The 20215-nt window shown below is 38.5% G+C and overlaps 1 pseudogene; it reads left to right on the forward strand.

Moving 5' to 3' along the window:
- The first annotated feature begins 4114 nt into the window (after positions 1-4114).
- LOC147942707 (pentatricopeptide repeat-containing protein At2g20710, mitochondrial-like) lies at positions 4115-5105 on the forward strand (annotated as a pseudogene).
- Positions 5106-20215: the final 15110 nt, after the last annotated feature.

Here is a 20215-nt window from a genome sequence, read left to right on the forward strand (position 1 = left end):
CGGTTGTTGTTGAGCGTCAACAATCTCCACGCAAGGCTGTTGCAAAGAACAAGCGATCTGAATCTTCGCAGGTGCCGGTTAAGTTTGATTCGGCAGCTGAACGCAAAGCCATGCGTCGGGCTATTCACATTTTGCAAGAGGCTCTTGCTGCAGGTAAGTATTCTCTTGCCTCAATCATCTGTCAATTCCTCCTTTTGGTTTGTTTTTGACTGATGTATGCTAACCAAGCAGGGAGAGATAAGGATTCGGAGTCTGATGATTGAAGGGGTGTGGCTTTTGTGGGGGAGCAGGATTTTGTTGTTGTGGGGGAGTGGGTGTTTTTTGTTTCCCATTTTGTTTTTTGAACTTGTTGGTCATTGACCTGATTCTGTTTTGTTTGGTTGTAATAAGTTTGAACCAGGTGTTGGTCCTTTTTGTTGGATTTGGGTTTCTATTGTTATGTGTTGTACCTTGTGTCTCTGTGTGTCTTTTGTTTTTCAGGGATGGATACATCAGTTGCTTGATTATCAACCTGTGTCAAAAAGGGGGAGATTGAAGATGCAGTTGCAGTAGCAGAGCACTGTTGGAACAAGGAGCTGTGAGAATATATGAAGTTGTACCAGGGAACTGATGAGTGAGGTGTGACTAGGAGGCGTAGCTGACGTGTCACTGTCCGTGTATGAAGATAAAGCTGGATTGGGAGAGGAGATATTCGGAGAGTATCTCACTCGACAATTAAGGAATGCGAGACCTTGGCGCACAAGTATTTGCCTTAGACGAAGATTCGAAGATCTTTATGTTAGGGTTTTGAGTGTTTTGTTATAAAAGACTAAGAGAAGGTAGTCGTGGTTTTTCTAACACTTTGAGAAACCTTTTGAAAGAGATTGTATACTTCAAAGCTAATCAATCAATAGATAAGGAGTTGAGTGTTGTTCTTCTCTTAGATCTAGACTAAGGGTTAGTTAGATAGAAAAGAAAAGAGAGCTTAGATTTATTCTTGTACTCATTAGTCTGTGTTATAAAAATAAATAGAAAAGCGTTAGCTTGGCGTTTTCGAAGCAGAAGTCTGTGGTGTAAACCTCTATACCTTTACAACTATTTCGTCCAAGAGCCCTTGCTTGGTTTACAAGTTACTGAGAGTAGGGATGGAGTCTAATTGGTTTTGGTTTAGGATTACATGGTCACCGACGGTGCTTCGACCTGGAAATTTTCAGAACATGGTCAAAGCTTTGCTTTGATCGGGATTTCGAACTGTATTAACAAATCGATTACACATAAAGAATAGGGATAAGTTTCATTGAACTTAGATCTTAACTAGGTGTGTTAAAAAAACCTAGCCTTCTATAACACTCCCTTTACTGGACGGTTACCCATTCTCCGCCGATAGACCAATCAAGAAACGATTCACAAAACAAACTCGCAAGTCTCTCCACCGGAGACTTCGACAGGGTGTGAGAATTCGATGACATAGATTCCCAATCGGGAAATTCGAATGGACACTTTGGTGAAGTTGGTACTTCTTCCTCCAAAACATAGTCTTCTCGTTCATCGTCATTACAATCAACGGCTACGAACGAATGGTTCCAAAAGCATACTTGTTAATCGTTATAGTTAACATAATCCGGCGCCATATATAACGGCGTCCCTCTAATCTCATCCCCTTCTCTTGACGACGTTAAAACTCCCAGGTTATTCTCTCACAACTCTCCTCGCCAATCCGAAATCGGCTATTTTATGGGGGCCGAGCCGTCACTAAATTTGGGCTGCTTTGCAAGTAAGTAAAATGTTGAGATCATTGACTAATGAAAACTATAATACTGGAACCTTTTTGTAAAGATTTCAAAATTAGGGTTTGGACGTAGAATTCTGGAACCTTTTTTATTTTGTAATTACTCTCATTTAATTTTTTTTATTTTGTAATTACTTTCATTTAATTACTCTCAATTTATTTTGTAATTACTCTCATTACTGACTAGGGATGTCAAACGGGCCAGATGCCCGCAGGCATAGCCCAATAAGAAGCGTAGCGGAGCGGGCATGGGCCTAGTTATTGAAGCCCAAATTTTTGCGGGCATAGCGGACCGGACCCGTTTGGTCGACGGATTCAAGTGGGCATGCCCGTCGCGGATTGCGGGTCTGTGGATTACCCGATGAAACATTCTTCATCTTCTTCTACTTACGTTCTTTGTCTTCGTCTCCCACAGATATACATCTGGTGATTAGAGATTGGCCATAAAAATCAGTTGTAAATCATCTTACCATGTCTTCTCAATTTCTAAAAATAACAAGTCAATTAGAGATTTACAACTGATTTTTATGTCAAATCATCTTACCATGTCTTCTCAGTCTCTAGCATTTGGTCAAATTCGTCTTCTTGGGATCACTTAGAGAAGCACAAGTCGAGAGGCTGAATGAACAAGCTTGGTATGCTCAGAAAAGAGTTGAATTCATTGAGACTACTCCTTCTGTCTAAGCTCTCTCATTTTCATATTGTCACTTTTATGGGTTTCCTTCTTCTTGTCGATAGTCTATTTATGTACAATTCTATTCGCCACTTGACTCAGAATCGCCAGGCTTTGGTTTCTCTCTTCTTCTCATTCGAGTAAGTTGCTTATGTTGTTTTTCATTGTAATGTATGTTTCTTTTTGAGATTCAAGAAGACTAGTGTAATAATTTTTAGTGCTAGTGTTTGCTCTCTGATCCTTAGTATGACCGGAGGGCACTTGTACTTGTGATATTATGTATCTGATGATGACTTTTCTGTTACTGATATGATCATGGATGGTCACACTGTCACACTGTCATGGTACTCAGAAATAGCTTTGATCCCTGCAATTCCCATATCATGGTACTATGTCCACACGTCACGACATGTGTAATTTGGAAAACTCTGACCTTTGACCGCACCCTTCACCAAGTAAAATGTATAGATTATTCATCACCTCATCACAAACGGTACATGGTTTATACGATTTAAATGTGCTTACTCGAAATCAATATTATTAATCTCAGATGGTGCAGCCTCTGCTATTTCTATCCCAAAAGATATCATCCTTCCATAGTTTGCAGGCTTTCACCTGCTTCACCACAAGTCTCGTTTCTCTTTAGCTTTTTCCCACAGCAGGTGTGGCCTTTCTCAAGCGACCATATATATTTACCTTTACCTTTTTCTATTACTTTGCCATATGTAGAGGAAGATGAAGAATTTGATAAAGATGAGACATTACCTTATTTCCAATCAATTGTTGAAGATGAAGCTTGATTTGGTTGAAGAGACATCTTGACCTTGAAATTTATGTTTTCAGATTTCAGTTTAATACTTTGGTTAAATGTTTCATTTTAATACTTTGCTTTAATGTTTCAGTTTAATACTTTGGTTTATTGTTTCAGTTGACTATTTATTTGATTTAAAATTCAATTTAAACATCTTCAGTTGTTGTTTATGGTTCTACTTGTTTTGCTATGTTCCTGCCTCATGTGCGATTGAAGGGTCTTGGGCACTGATACGTCGCCCGCTGCCCGTGGCGGACCTTTCTCCGACGGATCACTAAAAAGACGGAACCGCCACGGTCAGCCCGTTTGGGCGCGGGCATGCCCGTTTGACATCTCTATTAGTGACTAATGAAAACTAATACTAATGCAGAAGATTATGTTGAAAATGTAAAGATTTCAAAATTAGGTATTGGAAGTAGAATTCTGGTAAAATTGTGGGGCTTTGCATATCAATCTATGGATTCTGGAAAATTTGTCTTAATTTTGTGTTTCCTTTACTTTATTTTTGCGTTCCAAGTTTGGTGACCCTAATCGACATTTCATGATGCATCAGGGAAAATTAATTATTTTTCCTTTTTTGTTAACGAGAAAAACTCTCATTTAATTTTTATGTGTTATAAAAGTAAAACTTGTTATTCACTATATTTACTTTTACATTTATTTTAAAAAATTCCAATATTGACGTGTAGCTACAATATTAGGGATCATTGATTTATTGCTGGATCCCGGATTTATAGTTGCAAGGTTGTTTGAGAGAAAAATGATGTGTTACGAAAGCATATAAAATCCAATAAGAAAAGATATTGGGTTATATAATATATATATATAGGATTTGTTTATGTGATTGTCTTTTGACTTGAGCATGAATCATCTTGTTCGACGATCACCGGTGGGTAGCTTGTTGAGGATTCTTCCTTGTAGGTTTTCCTTTTTTCGCTTCCCCAAAACAGTATCTTTTCCGTTTGGGGAGTTCAAGAATAAAGAAGATTTGCTCTCAGAGAAGGAGCAAGAAAGAAAGAAAAAGATGAAAGAAAAACTTCAGACATATTTGGAACTCAGAAGCATTTATAAATCAGAAGAGAGGGGCGGCCAAAAGATGGAACCTGAAGGAATACCGATTTACAAGATGTTAATCTTTAGCTTGTTACATATCAGCATCTGACTTAAATGGAATGGAAAAGTTTTTGAACAAGTTGGAGGAGAAAAGACCAAAGGGGTTTGGTTTAGCTATGTTGCGTAAGTCAGGGCCATTATTGGTTAATGATGGATATTACGACGTCCTCGGACCAAAAGTCTATTGGTATCTCATGTTAACTTATAGGCGTATAGGAGAAAAGGAAGACCGTCGCCGTTTGTGGAACTTAGCTAAGGATAGGAAAGTGTTTGATACAATCGGTCAATATACTCGCACGATTGCGATCTTTTGGGTTAAAGACGATCTCGAAGGGGTTCACGAGGTTCTTGAAGAGTGGTATTCGGGGGAGCATCGTTTTTCCGAAGTCAAGATAAAAGATATTCTGGAATTTGATCATTACAGAAAATTCGCGATACAAGACACCAAGTCAACAGTGAACGACATGCTTGAAGATCATAAGGAAGAAGAGGAGAGGAATAAAACGGCGATGGAAGTGAGGCAAAACGGATGGGACCCAAACAAGAATCTTGCTTTGTCTGCATACGCATGTGTTCAATATGTCGAGGGTCGGACAGACATTGAGAGTGCAGTTGATGTTTTAAGATTATTGGGGAAGCGTGAGCCGCAAGATCCTATCAAGCCTTTCATGGATAAAGATCAGTTGAGTAGGAAAATGGTGGAGGCAATGAGAGGAGGAGGATATGTTGGTGACGTTTGAAAAAGATTGATGATAACAGATTAGCATTAACTAAAACACTCTACGTACCAGAAACAAATACCAAAAAGAATGTACGACGTGGTTTTATTAATAGGTGAAAAAAATAAAATATATGCGTTTTATCAATAGACAGCTGTTCTAACATCATTGTTTGGTGCATAGTCAAGGTTTCAAGATATGGCTTTGAGTTTGCTTTTCGTGTGGCTATCAATGAATCATTTTGGTATTACCAAAAAAAAAATTGTATTCCTTTCTTAACGGAAGAGTGACCGTGATTTCTTCGAGCATTGTTAAACCCGGAAACATCAGTCATTCGGGTCATGCAAAGATCCATCTTACTCCATCTGATCTTAGCCTTCTCTATCTCGACTACTCTCAAGGAGGTCTCCTTTTCCCTAAACCCGACCAGCAAACCCGTTTCATCTCTCTGTTAAAGTCCTCTCTGTCTACAACTCTAGAGACCTACTTCCCCTTCGCTGTATCAACAGCAGAGCTTAAAACGGCAACGTTTTGCAAACAGGCTCTGAGAGATTCAAGTCCAGCTCAAGCCCAATCCGCACCAACGGATACCTGCAACAACCTGCAACATTCTTACACAACCTGCAACAAGAGACAAACAGAATGCTGCAGGTACGGAGCTGATCACGCAGAACAGGTTTGAACTCCTTGAATCATGCGACAATGATGCCAGCTGATTGACATCACAATCACCACAGCTGGACAAGACCAGAATATTCTAGACACTAGGTTAAACCCTTGTGTATCTCTGTAAAAGAGCTTGAGCTTTGTAGCAACAAACTTAATGATTGTAATAAAAGAAAAACAATCTTTCAAATTCTTTTACTTTCTTTCATGGTACCAGAGCAATACGGTTCATGGGTTTGCCGGTTCTACTAGTTCCAAAGTCAGACCAGCAGTGACGTTTTCTAATCGTCTCGTCCATTGCTAGGGATCCATCAAGGTCACGAGCTAAGAGGAAGTCAACTAAGAGAAGATAATGATTTCTTCAACCGTTGAAGCTTAAAGCAAAAACAGAACATGGAGCTTGAGAAAGGGGAAGAAACGGTTTAGAGTTATAGGCTTGGAATTTTGCTGGTTGTCGTTTCTATGGTGGTTTGTGCTGGCTAGTTTAGATTATAAGATTGAACTCATGAAGTTAGAATGCAAACAGATGGTCTTGGATTTCATAAGGATGGGTTTATGGCTGGATTTTTTTCTGGTTTGCTGAGAGCACACAAGGTGTTTGTTAAAATGTCAAAGAGATAGACATTGGTTTTATGCAAATTGTGGTTGGTAAATGGATGAGAAGCAGATAGCAAGTAGGATTTAAGTAGTTTGTGGGAAGCAAATTCTTCTTTTTCATAGACGGCTTAGGAGAGTTAAACGAGGTAAAGAAAACCCGAACTCTTTGTGAGACAAATAATAGGTCAAAAGAACCTGAAAAGTTCTCACACTACTCACTGGTTTTATGGTGAAGAGATGCTGCTATCTACATCACAACGATCTTGCTTCGACGACGCATTCTCATGTCAAAGCCATTGCATTTGCGGTTTCAAACTTGTCATGTTGCTTTCACACCACGCCAAGTTTCCGGGGGAGTATTAGAGCAAGCCACAAAGCCCAATAGTATGATCCATTACTAGTCTTAAAGCTCATGTAACTAGGGTTTCCCAAGTGAGATAAGTTTCATATATATATATGTGTAATGACTCTAAGAAATGTAACCTTGAGAGTTGTATTGAGACAACTCTCCTTCTTCCCATTTATGAAATATAAATCTACAATCACTTTGTTCTTGAAGACAACCTAAAGCTTCTCTCATTTTCTTTGTTCTTTACATTTGAATAAAGCTCCAATGAGCTATTGTATTTTCAGTTTTAGATTTCTCTTTCAATAAGCTCTTTAAGAGCATTATCTATCTTGTTTGAGATTGCTTTCATGGTATCAGAGCCATGGATGGAACCATGGATCTCTACTCATCTCCTTCCTTACACATCTCAAATTGTTTTACCATCAAGCTCACCGAGCAAAACTACATAATCTGGAAATCACAATTTGAGTCGTTCCTGCGGACACAAGCCTTACTGGGTTTTGTCAACGGCGCCTGCAAACCACCACGTGAGACGATTCATATCCGCAACGAAACTGGTGACAAGCTTGAAGACATCAACAATCCAGAATTTGAGATTTGGTCTAGATCTGATCAAGTTGTCAAAGCATGGCTGCTTGGATCCATGAGCGAGAATGTCCTGCGGCTGGTCGTAGGAGCAACAACCGCTCAAGAAGTATAGGAGACTCTCATTTCTCACTTCAACCGTACCTCCTCCTCTAGACTGTTTGAGATGCAAAGACGTCTACAGAACGCTGAGAAGCTAGACAAAACCATGTCAGACTATCTCAGAAGCATCAAAGACATTTGTGACCAGCTTGCCTCTATTGGAGATCCTGTGAGTGAGAAAATGAAGATATTTGCTGCCTTGAGGGGTTTAAGTCGTGATTATGAACAATTCATCACGGTTATTGAAGACTCCATGGATCGCAGTCCTGAACCTACTTATGAGAATGTCATCTCTCGCTTAACTAGCTATGATGATCGTCTTCAAGGATACTCAACTACTTCTGATGTCTCACCTCACCTGGCGTTCAACACTGCAAGATCTTCAGGTTATCAAAACAGAGGCCGCGGTAGCAGAGGCAGGGGATGCGGAAATTACTCAACCAGAGGAAGTGGCTTCCATCAACAGTTCACGTCTAACCCATCTTCTCGAAGCAGCGACTTGCCAGTGTGCCAAATCTGCAATAAAAAAAGGTCACAATGCTATTGATTGCTGGTTTCGTTTTGATGAAGAGTATCAACAGAAACCTACTCCAGTAGCAGCTGCTTTCTCTGCCCTGCACATGACTGATGTCACTGAGGACAATGCTTGGTATCCTGATTCAGGAGCAACGACTCACATCACCAACAATATTCAGCGACTTCAGAAAGCTCAAGCCTACCATGGCAACGACACTGTGATGGCAAGTGACGGCAAATTCCTTCCTATCACTCACATCGGCTCAACTAATCTACCATCCACGTCAGGTAATCTTCCGTTAAATGACGTATTGGTTTGTCCTGACATAGCAAAATCTCTGTTGTCAGTCTCAAAGTTATGTAAAGACTATCCATGTGTTGTTACATTCGATTCTGATGATGTTGTTGTGAAGGACAAGGAAACTTACAAGGTTCTGACAAAGGGAAAGGAAAATGATGGTCTCTATAAGTTGGAGGATCAAAAGTATAAGACGTTCTACTCTACGAGACAAATTAAGACATCAGATGAAGTTTGGCATCGAAGATTAGGACATCCTAATGGTCAAGTTCTCCAACTCCTATCTACTAATAAGGCAATTCAGATAAATAAAAGTACCAGCAAGATGTGTGAATCATGTCGGCTAGGGAAGAGTTCGAAGTTGCCATTTATTCCTTCTGTCTTTCATGCTTCTAGACCTTTAGAGAGAGTACATTGTGATCTCTGGGGTCCTTCTCCTGTTTCTTCCATTCAGGGATTCAGGTTCTATGTAGTCTTTATAGACAAATTTTCAAGATATTGCTGGTTTTATCCTCTAAAGAGAAAGTCTGATTTCTGCTCTATATTCATCAAGTATAAGCTTCTAGTAGAAAATCTTCTGCAAAATCAAATTGGTACCTTTCAATCAGATGGTGGAGGAGAGTTCATAAGTCAAAGTTTTTTAACTATCTTGCACGAATCTGGTATTCAACACTACATCTCTTGTCCTCACACACCAGAACAGAATGGCTTAGCAGAGAGGAAGCATAGACAACTAACAGAAATGGCACTCACTCTCCTCTTTCAGAGCAAGACACCTCAGAGTTATTGGGTCGAGGCCTTCTTCACTGCAAACTTTCTCTGCAATCTCTTACCAACTACTTCTCTTGACAACAATCGCAGTCCATTTGAAGTTTTAATTGGTAAAGCCCCTGAGTACTCTGCTCTTCGAATCTTCGGTTGTGCCTGTTATCCTACTCTCCGCTCCTATGCTCACAATAAATTTGATCCTCGGTCTCTCAAATGTATTTTTCTCGGTTATACAGAAAAATACAAAGGTTATTGATGTTTTTATCCTCCCACTGGTCGTGTCTACTTGAGCAGGCATGTGCTATTTGATGAAGGATCCTTTCCTTTTGTCCACACTTATGCTTCTACACAACGATTTGTTCCCACACCGGTGTATACTGCTTGGCTTAAAGGTTCACCTATCGCGACTCCTGATCCAGCAGAGTCTGAAAGTGTTACCCCTACTCTCAGTAATATCGAGACTCCTGCACTCACTACTGATCCTGAAACTCCTGCATTGCTTCCTGCTGATGAAATTCCTACATCATCAAACGATACTGAGATCCCTGCAACACCATTATCTGAGACTCCTGCAACGGTTTCACTTGATTCTCCTGCTGAAACCGCCTCCCCTGTTGTCATGGTTGTTGATGATGAGGAATGTACTGGGTGTACGGAAAGCTTAAACAACATTATCTCATCACCAACTCTGCCATTCACAACAGACTTTGCAGTTTCAAATGAGCACACAACTGACTCCACTCATCCCATGGTCACACGATTAAAAGCAGGTATCAGTAAACCAAATCAACGTTATGCTCTTCTCTCCCATAAAGTATCTTATCCAATGCCTACAACAGTCACTGAAGCTTTACAAGATGAAAGATGGACAAATGCTATGGGTGACGAGATGGGGAACTGTAAAGCAACTGGTACATGGTCCCTTGTTCCTCATACACCTGATATGCATGTGTTAGGCTCCATATGGGTATTCAGAGTTAGGTTCCATATGGGTATTCAGAGTCAAACTTCATGCTGATGGTAGCTTAGATAAATTCAAAGCTCGATTAGTAGCTCAAGTCTTTAACCAAGAAGAGGGTATCGATTATCTTGAAACATATAGTCCAGTGGTTCGCACTCCTACAGTTCGAGCAGTTCTCCATGTTGCCACACTTTTGAATTGGGAACTCAAACAAATGGATGTTCAAAATGCATTTCTTCATGGAGATCTCACAGAAACCGTTTTTATGAAACAACCAGCAGGTTTCATTGACAAAGATCATCCTAATCATGTCTGCTTACTTCACAAGTCACTCTATGGACTAAAATAGGCTCCAAGAGCTTGGTTTGATAAATTTAGCAATTTCTTGCTTGAATTTGGTTTCTTCTGCAGCATTCCTGATCCTTCTATCTTTATATGTACTAAGAATAACGATGTTATTTTTCTACTCCTCGATGTTGATGATATGATAATCACAGGAAATCCCTCTAGTCTCCTTGACAGCCTCATTGACGAGCTCAACAAACAATTTTGGATGAAAGATTTGGGTTGCACTATTTCCTCGGCATTCAGGCTCACTTTCATCCTGGAGGGCTGTTTCTTTCTCAACAAAAATATGCTGAAGACCTTCTCCTTACAGCTGGAATGTCTACCTGCTCTGCAGTTGCCACTCCTCTTCCACAACAATTAAGCAGAGCTCCTAATCAACACAAACTTTTTGAAAATCCAAAGTATTTCAGAAGTCTTGCTGGGAAACTTGAGTACTTGACTCTCACAAGGCCGGATATTCAGTTTTCTGTCAACTATATGTGTCAAAAAATGCATGCTCCCACAGTCTCTGATTTTCAACTTCTCAAGCGCATACTACGCTACATTAAAGGCACCACCACGATGGGCATATCCCTCAGCAACAATACAAATTGCAAGCTGCGAGTTTGATAGTGATCACAATGGTTGTCACACTACTAGTCGCTCCACTGGTGGTTTTTGCACTTTTCTTGGGAATAATATCATCTCCTGGTCCTCACGAAAGCAACCTACAGTGTCCAAAAGCTCAACCGAGGCAGAGTATAGAGCCATGTCCGAAGCTACATCAGAAATCACTTGGCTTGTGAATCTACTCAAAAGCCTTGGCGTTCCTCAGTTTGAAACACCAGAGCTTTTTGCGATAATCTCTCTGCTGTGTACCTGACTGCAAACTCAAATTTCCATGCTCGCACAAAACATTTTGCCTCTCACTACCATTATGTTAGAGAGCAGGTGGCTTTTGGAAATCTCATTGTCAATCACATCCCTGCTGAGTATCAGATCGCTGATATCTTCACCAAATCACTTCCACAACACGCATTTAACACTCTACGGACCAAACTCGGTGTAGTTGTTCCACCTACTCCAAGTTTGCGGGGGAGTATCAACAGCAGAGGTTCAAACGACAATGTTTTGCAAACAGGCTCTGAGAGATTCAAGTCCAGCTCAAGCCCACCAGCATTCAAGCCCAATCCGCACCAACGGATACCTGCAACAACCTGCAACATTCTTACACAACTTGCAACAAGAGACAAACAGAATGCTGCAGGTATGGAGCTGATCACGCAGAACAGGTTTGAACTCCTTGAATCATGCGACGATGATGCCAGCTGATTGACATCACAATAACCACAGCTGGACAAGACCAGAATATTCTAGACACTAGGTTAAACCCTTGTGTATCTCTATAAAAGAGCTTGAGCTTTGTAACAACAAACTTAACGATTGTAATAAAAGAAAAACAATCTTTCAAATTCTTTTACTTTCTTTCACGCTGGTCGTCTTGTGAAAGTGAACAACCACGAAGATAGGACGGTGTCGCTTTATCTTGACTGTGACGATGGTCGTGGTGTCAAATTTGTTCATGCCATAGCGGAATCTCTCTCGGTAACTGGTATCCTTCAACCTCAAGGCTCTTTTCCTGACTTTTTAAGGCTTTTCTTCCCCATGAACGGTGTTAGAAGCATCTGGGAGCCCTTGCTTGCATTACAAGTCACCGAGATAAAAGATGGGATCGTTATTAGTTTCGGTTACGACCACTTGGTTGCTGATGGTTCTTCGATGTGGAAATTTATCCACACCTGGTCAAAGATTTGCTTGACTGGTGGAATAAAAACTATATAATTGTTATATGGTTTCGTGGATTCCAATTGAATACTTTGCAAATCTGGAATTCATATCTTCCCTTATTTATATGGGTAAATTTGGAAAGTAGTACATTTTTAAAACATAATAGGGTTTTTAGTACAATTATTATTTATAATTAGAGAAATAGGTGGGTTTTACTATTTATGTAATAGAAGAGATGTGAGATAGATGAAAAAGTGGGGTAAAGTGTAGTGGTGTGAAATTACAAAAGGGTAGTTGCATCTGTACAGCTCATTTAGTATACGGAAATACAAAAATATAATTTATTTTATTTTATTTATATTTAATATACTTTATATCAGCTGTACGGATGAAAATGTGTATATTAATATACATATGTATACTAAATGACTTGTACACCTTAAAATGTATGTATTAATATTTATTTGTACACTTAATAAATTGTACGGATTACATCTGTACAGTTATTTAGTTGTACGGATAAAAATTTATGAAACTTATTTTACGTAATAAAAACAAATCTTTGAAAAAAATAGATATCAAATATTAGATGCAAAAATATAGAATTTTATATAGCTAAAAAATTTTAGAAAACAAATTTATATTGATTCTTATTTTAATTACTAGTTAAAGGGGTAATGTAATAAATAATAAATAATATTTATTTTTAATGGCATATTTGTAAATAATAAGATTTTTTGAGGTTTAGAAAGTAATGTAAATAGTAGTGAATAGTGAAAGGTAATTGTTTTGCAAATTATAAATAGTAAATGTATTAATTTCCTAATTATGTTTCAATAATGTACTATTTTGCAACTTATCTCTATTTATAAAAGGCACATTAACCAAACGAACTGATCTTCCCTTATTTATAGGACACACATTAATTCTTATATCATATATTATTAATATTTTTCCTTATTTGTAGGACGATTTTAATGTTTACATTTAATCTGAATTTTTTTTTTCTTTTTCGTTCAGACGGATTACAATTCTTATCAATTCTTATCACGGATTAATGTGAATTTTTCACTGCACTACTTTACAAAAAAGAATATAGTAACTAAAGAGAAGATTAAGGAAGATCCGTAAATATAATTTGGGGTTATACATTCTGATTTTTACCCGGTCTCTAAAGAATATCTAGAGAAAATCCGATTAGTGTAATCGGTTTAGATTTTTTTTAAAAAACCCGACTCGAGTAAAGGAAAAAAAGTGGCACAAAATTGTACACTAAAAATATTAATATAGATATCGTGATACGACAATAGGGTTTTAGGTTATACGCTAAATTTATTAATAGACCGATAATGGACATCCACATAATAAAATATATTCATAACATCGTTTAATTTTTACTATTTGTTAGAAAAGTAAAAACTTCTTATTCAATAGATTTACTTTTTCATATTTATTTTCAAAAATTCCAATATTGACGGCTAGCTAGGGATGTGATCATTTTTTTTTGGTTTGGCTGCATCCCATATGTATAGTTGCAAGGTTGTTTGAGAAACAAATGATGTGTTACGAAAGCAAATAATTCCAATAAGAAAAAAGATATAGGGTTTGTGTATGCATGTGATTGTCTTTTGCCTTGAGAGCATGAATCAATTTGTTCGACGATCACAAGTGGGTAGCTTGTTGAGGATTCTTCCTTGTAGGTTTTCCTTTTTTCGCTTCCCCAAAACAATATCTTTGCCGTTCAGGGAGTTCAAGAATGTAAAAGCTTTGGAACTTAGAAGCATTCATCACCGCCAGAGGGACGGCGAAAAGATGGAATCTGAACGAGTACCACCAATTTACAAGATGTTTGCTTCATACATATCAGTATGTGACGTAAGTGGAATGCAAAACTTTTTGAACAAGTTGGAGGAGAAAAGACCATAGGGATTTGGTGTAGCTATGTTGCGTAAGTCAGAGCCATTATTGGTTAATTATGAGTATTACGACATCCTTGGACCAAAAGTCTATTAAATTCTCATGCTAATTTGTAAGCGTATAGGAGAAAAGGAAAACCTTCGCCGTTTGTGGAACATAGCTAAGGATAGGAAAGAGTTTGACATCCGTCAATATACTCGCACGATTATTGATATAGTAATTCAGTAGCTCATATATAGAGACACGTGGAGCTTGGTGATTTGTGGAAGCAAGAGAATTGACGTGGAAGGACGTAATTGGATCAAGCTGAAGTTGTTAAAGACTTAAGAGGGAGCTGTTCATCCTCTTCTTCATTATGTGAAAATCTTAGAATTGTAATTTTTCTTCTTTCTAGTTTGTTGGTGTGTGTTCCTCATTGTTAGATTGAGATCCTTTCATGGATTCTAACATGAGAAGTTGAATCTGCGTTTTATGAACGCCAATTCAAATATATTGCTTGATTCTGTTCTTAATCGAGAGATTTGTGGTTTAACCGTATCAAAGGTATCAGAGCTGTGTCATCCTCGGAATCAATGGAGGAAGCAAGAGCTATGACGAAGGTGGAAGAAGCGATGGTTAGTGAAACGGCAGAATCGTTAGGTTTACGAGTAAAGAAGATTCATCGGAGAATTTCGTGGGAAGAGTTTAATGAGAGATGGTTCAAAGGACTTTGTATGTTCTGCGATGAACTAAAAACTCCATATCACCATCTGCATCACAAGAATTCAGGTATTCTCATGATGGATTGTGATGAAGATCAATCTCTTAATGATAAACAATCGATTGAAATGGAGGTTGTAATGGAATTCATTGGAAGCCAAGGTATCAGAGTTGTGTCATCCTCTGAATCAATGGAGGAAGCAAGAGCTATGACGAAGGTGGAAGAAGCGATGGTTAGTGAAACGGCAGAATCATTAGGTTTATGAGTAAAGAAGATTCATCGTAGAATTTCGTGGGAAGAGTTTAATTAGAGATGGTTCAAAGGACTTTGTATGTTCTGCGATGAACTAGAAACTCCAGATCACCATCTGCGTCACATGAATTCAGGTATTCTCATGATGGATTGTGATGAAGATCAATCTCTTAATGATAAACAATCGATTGAAATGGAGGTTGCAATGGAATTGATTGGAAGCAAGGATCGAACAGTGGAAAACAAGCTGAATCATTCGACATACTCTGTTCTTAATCAGCGGGTACCATCAATCTCTCGCTTGGAAATTAGCCATAGGTCTCCCATAGAATCTCAGGATGTTGGTGATGATTTGCCAATTAAATCTGTGGATGTTGATGATGATTTGCCATCTGCAATTGTGAGAACACATCGATCTAAGTCAGATTTTGATCTTGCATATCCTGGTAGTATGGCACACCAAGTGTTTGATTTAAAGCCACTAAGAACGAATCTGTTGCAAATTTTGAGAAAGAAAAGGTTTTCAAAGACTTGGTGGTTCAAGTTCAAAGTGGCAAGGGCTGTTAACTTGAGATGTTGTTTGCTTGGTACACTGCTTGGGATAACAAAGAGTGATCCAGGACATAAAAAACAAACTGTTTATGAGAAGATTGTAATGGCGAATGAGTGGCTAAATCAAATCAGATTTGTTCTCCAAAGAGTAATGAGTAGTAAAAAGAGCAAGTTTTCTAAGAGGTGGTGGTTCAAGTACAAAGTTGTGGTAGAAGGACTGTGATATGATTATTAGGTTTTGATATGTTATTAAAATTATGGTGTTATTCCTTTTTAATTAGATTTAAGGTTTTATATAGTTTCCTTTTAATAAGAGAGATAGGTCGGTTTGTAAGGTTCTATATAATTAGATTCCTTTTTAATTAGATTTAAGTTGTTATGCTAATGAAAAGGGAAGCTTCCAATAATTAACCTAATTCTCAAAGAGAGAGTTGGGTTAAAGGAAAGTTAGCTCTTAAATCTCTTTGTTCTAGTTCCAATCACGGCTCCAATCACTAGATCAAAGTCAGCTCATAACAACTTGGTATCAGAGCAAGATGATTCAATGGGAGAGACTGGATCCATTCAAGCCCAACTCACAAAACTGCTTGAAGCGATGGAAGCAAAACTGTTTGAAGCAATGGAATCAATGAAAACGGAGCTGAAAGCTGACATCAACAAGATCAACGAGAAGTTGACTCCGATGAAGGCTAACACCGAGGATCTGCAAAAGGCAACAGAGGCACAACAGGCGGCTCTGGAATCCATTGTTGCAGCCCAGAATTAGGAGAGAGAGCAGAATAAATCAAGGATAGAAGAACTTCGTGAGGAACTTTGTGAAAACACACAAAATACTCCAAGAGAGCTTTACGACAGAAAAAGGAGAAAACACAAAAAAATTTGAAGCTCTTTCGTTAGTTGTGGCTATAGAGGTGACAGATGAAGGAAAAGAAGAAGTCTCTATATCAAAGAGGAAACTAAACAAGGGAACATCTCAAGACAACATAGGTTTGATAAGCGATCAGAGAAGGGTTTCTTCAGGAGGGCTATGGACTAAACGCTCTGTGGGAAGAGAGCGTGGTCACCGCCTGGCTGACGGGGGAGGAGAGTGGCCAGTTACTAATTGGAGATGTCCAAGAAGAAGAAGAAACAACCAGTTACGTGACAGGAGATATTAGAGTGCAAAAAGGAATTGGTTGGAAGAGCTCTAGAGAAAGTGGATGGGAAGAGGCTGATAGAATTATGGTGCCACCATCAAGGATGGAGTTTCCACCTTACGATGGTACAACTAACGCAATTGAGTGGTTACAAAAGTGTGAAGATTATTTCGAAGATCAAGGTATCTTCAATGACGATGCAAGAGTTCGCCAAGCAACCTTTGTCTTGACTGGTAAAGCGTATCACTGGCACAACAATTTGATAAGGTTAGTCACGCATATGCTAGGCTGGGTTGAATTTAAGAGGATTTGTAAAAGTCGTTTTGGAAAGGCTGATGCCGTGAATCCAATTGGAGAGTTATGTAATCTACGACATACGGGAACAGTTGATGAGTATTGTAACCAATTTGAGGAATGTTTGGGAAGGCAAACGAGACTAACTGGAGACCAACAACTGTGGCAGTTTTGCGTTGGACTGACAGATAGTTTAAGGAAGGAAGTCGAGTATCTCCGTCCTGAGACCATTTTTAAAGCAATGGAATATGCTCTAGATAATGAATACAAGATCGATAATGACAAGCAGACACAGACGTTTGGAGGACATTTGACACCAATAGCTCAACACTCGGTCTTGTTCCTTAGGACAGGAAATCGTGAGAGCTCCAAGGGTGGAAAAGACAAGGAAGCTCAGTTGCCCCAACAAACAGAAGAGAAATCGGCTCCTCAACAACTGTTTTTGAAGAAATTGACCACCGCAGAAATGGAAGAGCGACGAGCGAAAGGTCTCTGCTTCAATTGTGATGAATTCTTCACCCGAGGGCATGTTTGCAAACCAGTTCTTTTTCAGATCACGGTAGTCAATGATGGTGCTAATCAAGAAGACGAACCAATTGAAGAGGAGGACATGCCATGAGCTGAAGCTTGAGGACAACCTTCAAGTGGAAGATGGGAGTAATGATATGATTATTAGGTTTTGATATGTTATTAGAATTATGGTGTTATTCCTTTTTAATTAGATTTAAGGTTTTATATAGTTTTCTTTTAATAGGAGAGATAGGTCGGTTTGTAAGGTTCTATATAAGAACCCTCTTATGCTAATGAGAATGGGAAGCTTCCAACAATTAACCTAATTCTCAAAGAGAGAGTTGGGTTAAAGGGAAGTTAGCTCGTAAATCTCTTTGTTCTAGTTCCAATCACGGCTCCAATCACTAGATCAAAGTCGGCTCATAACAGACTGCTGCAGGATTCAAGCAATGAGAGGGCTGCAGAAGAACCTCTCTTATGGCTCCAGAAGAACCTCTCTTATGGCTCCAGAAGAACTCTAAGAAAATGCACATACTTTTAGAGCTTGAGGAAGAAAAGAAGTGTCCCAATTCTTGGAGATTTAAGTTTTAAAACTAGAACTTGAGTGGTTATAAAGTGGAGAGGGTACAGTGGCTGTTTGAAAAGTGGATTGTGATGAAAGAAGAACCAGCTTCTGTGAAAATCAGTGAAACAATCTCATTGTCTCAGTTCATATTTGGTGTAGTGACGTTCCAAATTAAGCACAAGTGGAAATTTAAGTGCAAAGGCTGGGAAGTATTGAGAGAGTGGTTCCATCTTAGGATGTTCAAGTACAAAGCATGCACTAAAGAAAGTACAGTTTATGCATTCTTTTGGTCAAGTGTTTCCATCAGGTAGGGTGCAGTCTCCTGCTCCTCACATTCAAGCAAACAAGCAGCTAGTGTACACAAGGGAATGGAGAAGCTGGCTAGAGCCCATCCATGATTGGTGTATCTTTTCCACCAAGAGTGATGTGCATTATTTTCTACAAGTTGAGTTTGAGCAGTTTGTGAACAATGTGGACAAGTTGCAAAGGCATAAGGACATGGATGCATTGCTATTACTACAGTTTCTATCTGCTGCTGAGAGGTTCCAAATCAAGCACATATGGCGATATAAGCTCTGGGAACAGAGTGACAAGTGGAGGAAGCTCTTTTGCATCATGAGATTGGTTGTTTACAAGCTTGAAAGTGATCCCAAGATGGTCGTAGCAATGTATCAATGTGTGGTTCGAATTGTTAACATGGGATTTGTCAAAGTAAAACGAAGGTTTGAAGTTACACCGGGCAAAACCTTTGACCCTTGAATCAAGCTAAGTAGGCACACATAAGGGAAGTTACCATGGTGCTAATCTACTGGAGTAATGAAACTGTGGAAGAATCTACTTGGGAGTATTTCTTACTTGCAGAGACAGTTCTAACCACTGAACCTTGTGGTCAAGGTTCTGCAAACAAGGGAGATTTGATATAGTAATTCAGTAGCTCATATATAGAGACACGTGGAGCTTGGTGATTTGTGGAAGCAAGAGAATTGACGTAGAAGGACATAATTGGATCAAGCTGAAGTTGTTAAAGATTTAATAGGGATCTGTTCATCCTCTTCTTCATTATGTGAAAATCTGAGAATTGTAATTTTTCTTCTTTCTAGTTTGTTGGTGTGTGTTCCTCATTGTTAGATTGAGATCCTTTCATGGATTCTAACATGAGAAGTTGAATCTGCGTTTTCTGAACGCCAATTCAAACATATTGCTTGATTATGTTCTTAATCGAGAGATTTGTGGTTTAACCGTATCAATTATGCTGTTTTTGTTGAAAGACGATATCGAAGGGATTCACGAGGTTCTTATAGAGTGGGATACCGGGGAGCATCGTTATTTCAAAGTCGAGATAAAAGATTTCCTAGAATTTGATCACTACAGAAAAAGAGTGATACAAGACACCAAGTCAAAGGTGAACGACATGCTCGGAGATCAAAAGGAAGAAGAGGAGAGGAAGAAGACGGCAATGGAGGTGAGGCGAAATGGATGGGACCCAAAGAATAATTTTGCTTTGTCTGCATACGCATGTGTTCAATATGTGGAGGGTCAGATAGACATGGAGAGTGCAGTTAATGTTTTGAGATTATTGGGGAAGCGTGAGCCGTAAGATGCTTTCATGGATATAGACCGGTTGTGTAGGAAAATGGTGCAGGCAATGAGAGGAGGAGGATATGTTGGTGAAATTTGAACAAGAGTGATAATCATAGTGTCAAAAATTCACAAATTTTCAAAAAAATACCAAAAAGAATATCAACTTGATTGTTCGAGTAATAACTTAAGACATTTCACCGCAAGTTTGTTTATACGGATCGGAGTCGATACACAAGGATCAATGAATCTCTAAATTATTTCTAGAATCTTAATTAATTAAAGCGAGATAATATTTATTGGTTTTCAGACTTATAAATACAAATGGAGAAAGAAATAACAATTTAACTTATAGAATTAAAAGCATTAATAACAAGAAAAAAAAATCAACAATTAAGAACTGTTTGTGAACATGAACTCAAAAGTATACTAATTCTCAAAAGTATACTAATTCTCTTTTAAGGAATTAGTCACTGAATTTTTGCATGTCCAGAAAATCTCAAATTTTTGTCTTTTTCTATAGAAATTTATAACTTGTTTTGATTCGTCTAAGTCTAACCCATAAATTATTAAATAAATAACATAAATTTTTAACATGTAACACGTGATTTCAAAATCATAAATCTAACAATATATGATTATATTTTAAAATCAATTAAAATTCATGAAC

Source organism: Camelina sativa, chromosome 6 (assembly GCF_030686135.1).
Source record: "Camelina sativa cultivar CO46 ecotype springtype chromosome 6, ASM3068613v1".
NCBI lineage: Eukaryota > Viridiplantae > Streptophyta > Magnoliopsida > Brassicales > Brassicaceae > Camelina > Camelina sativa.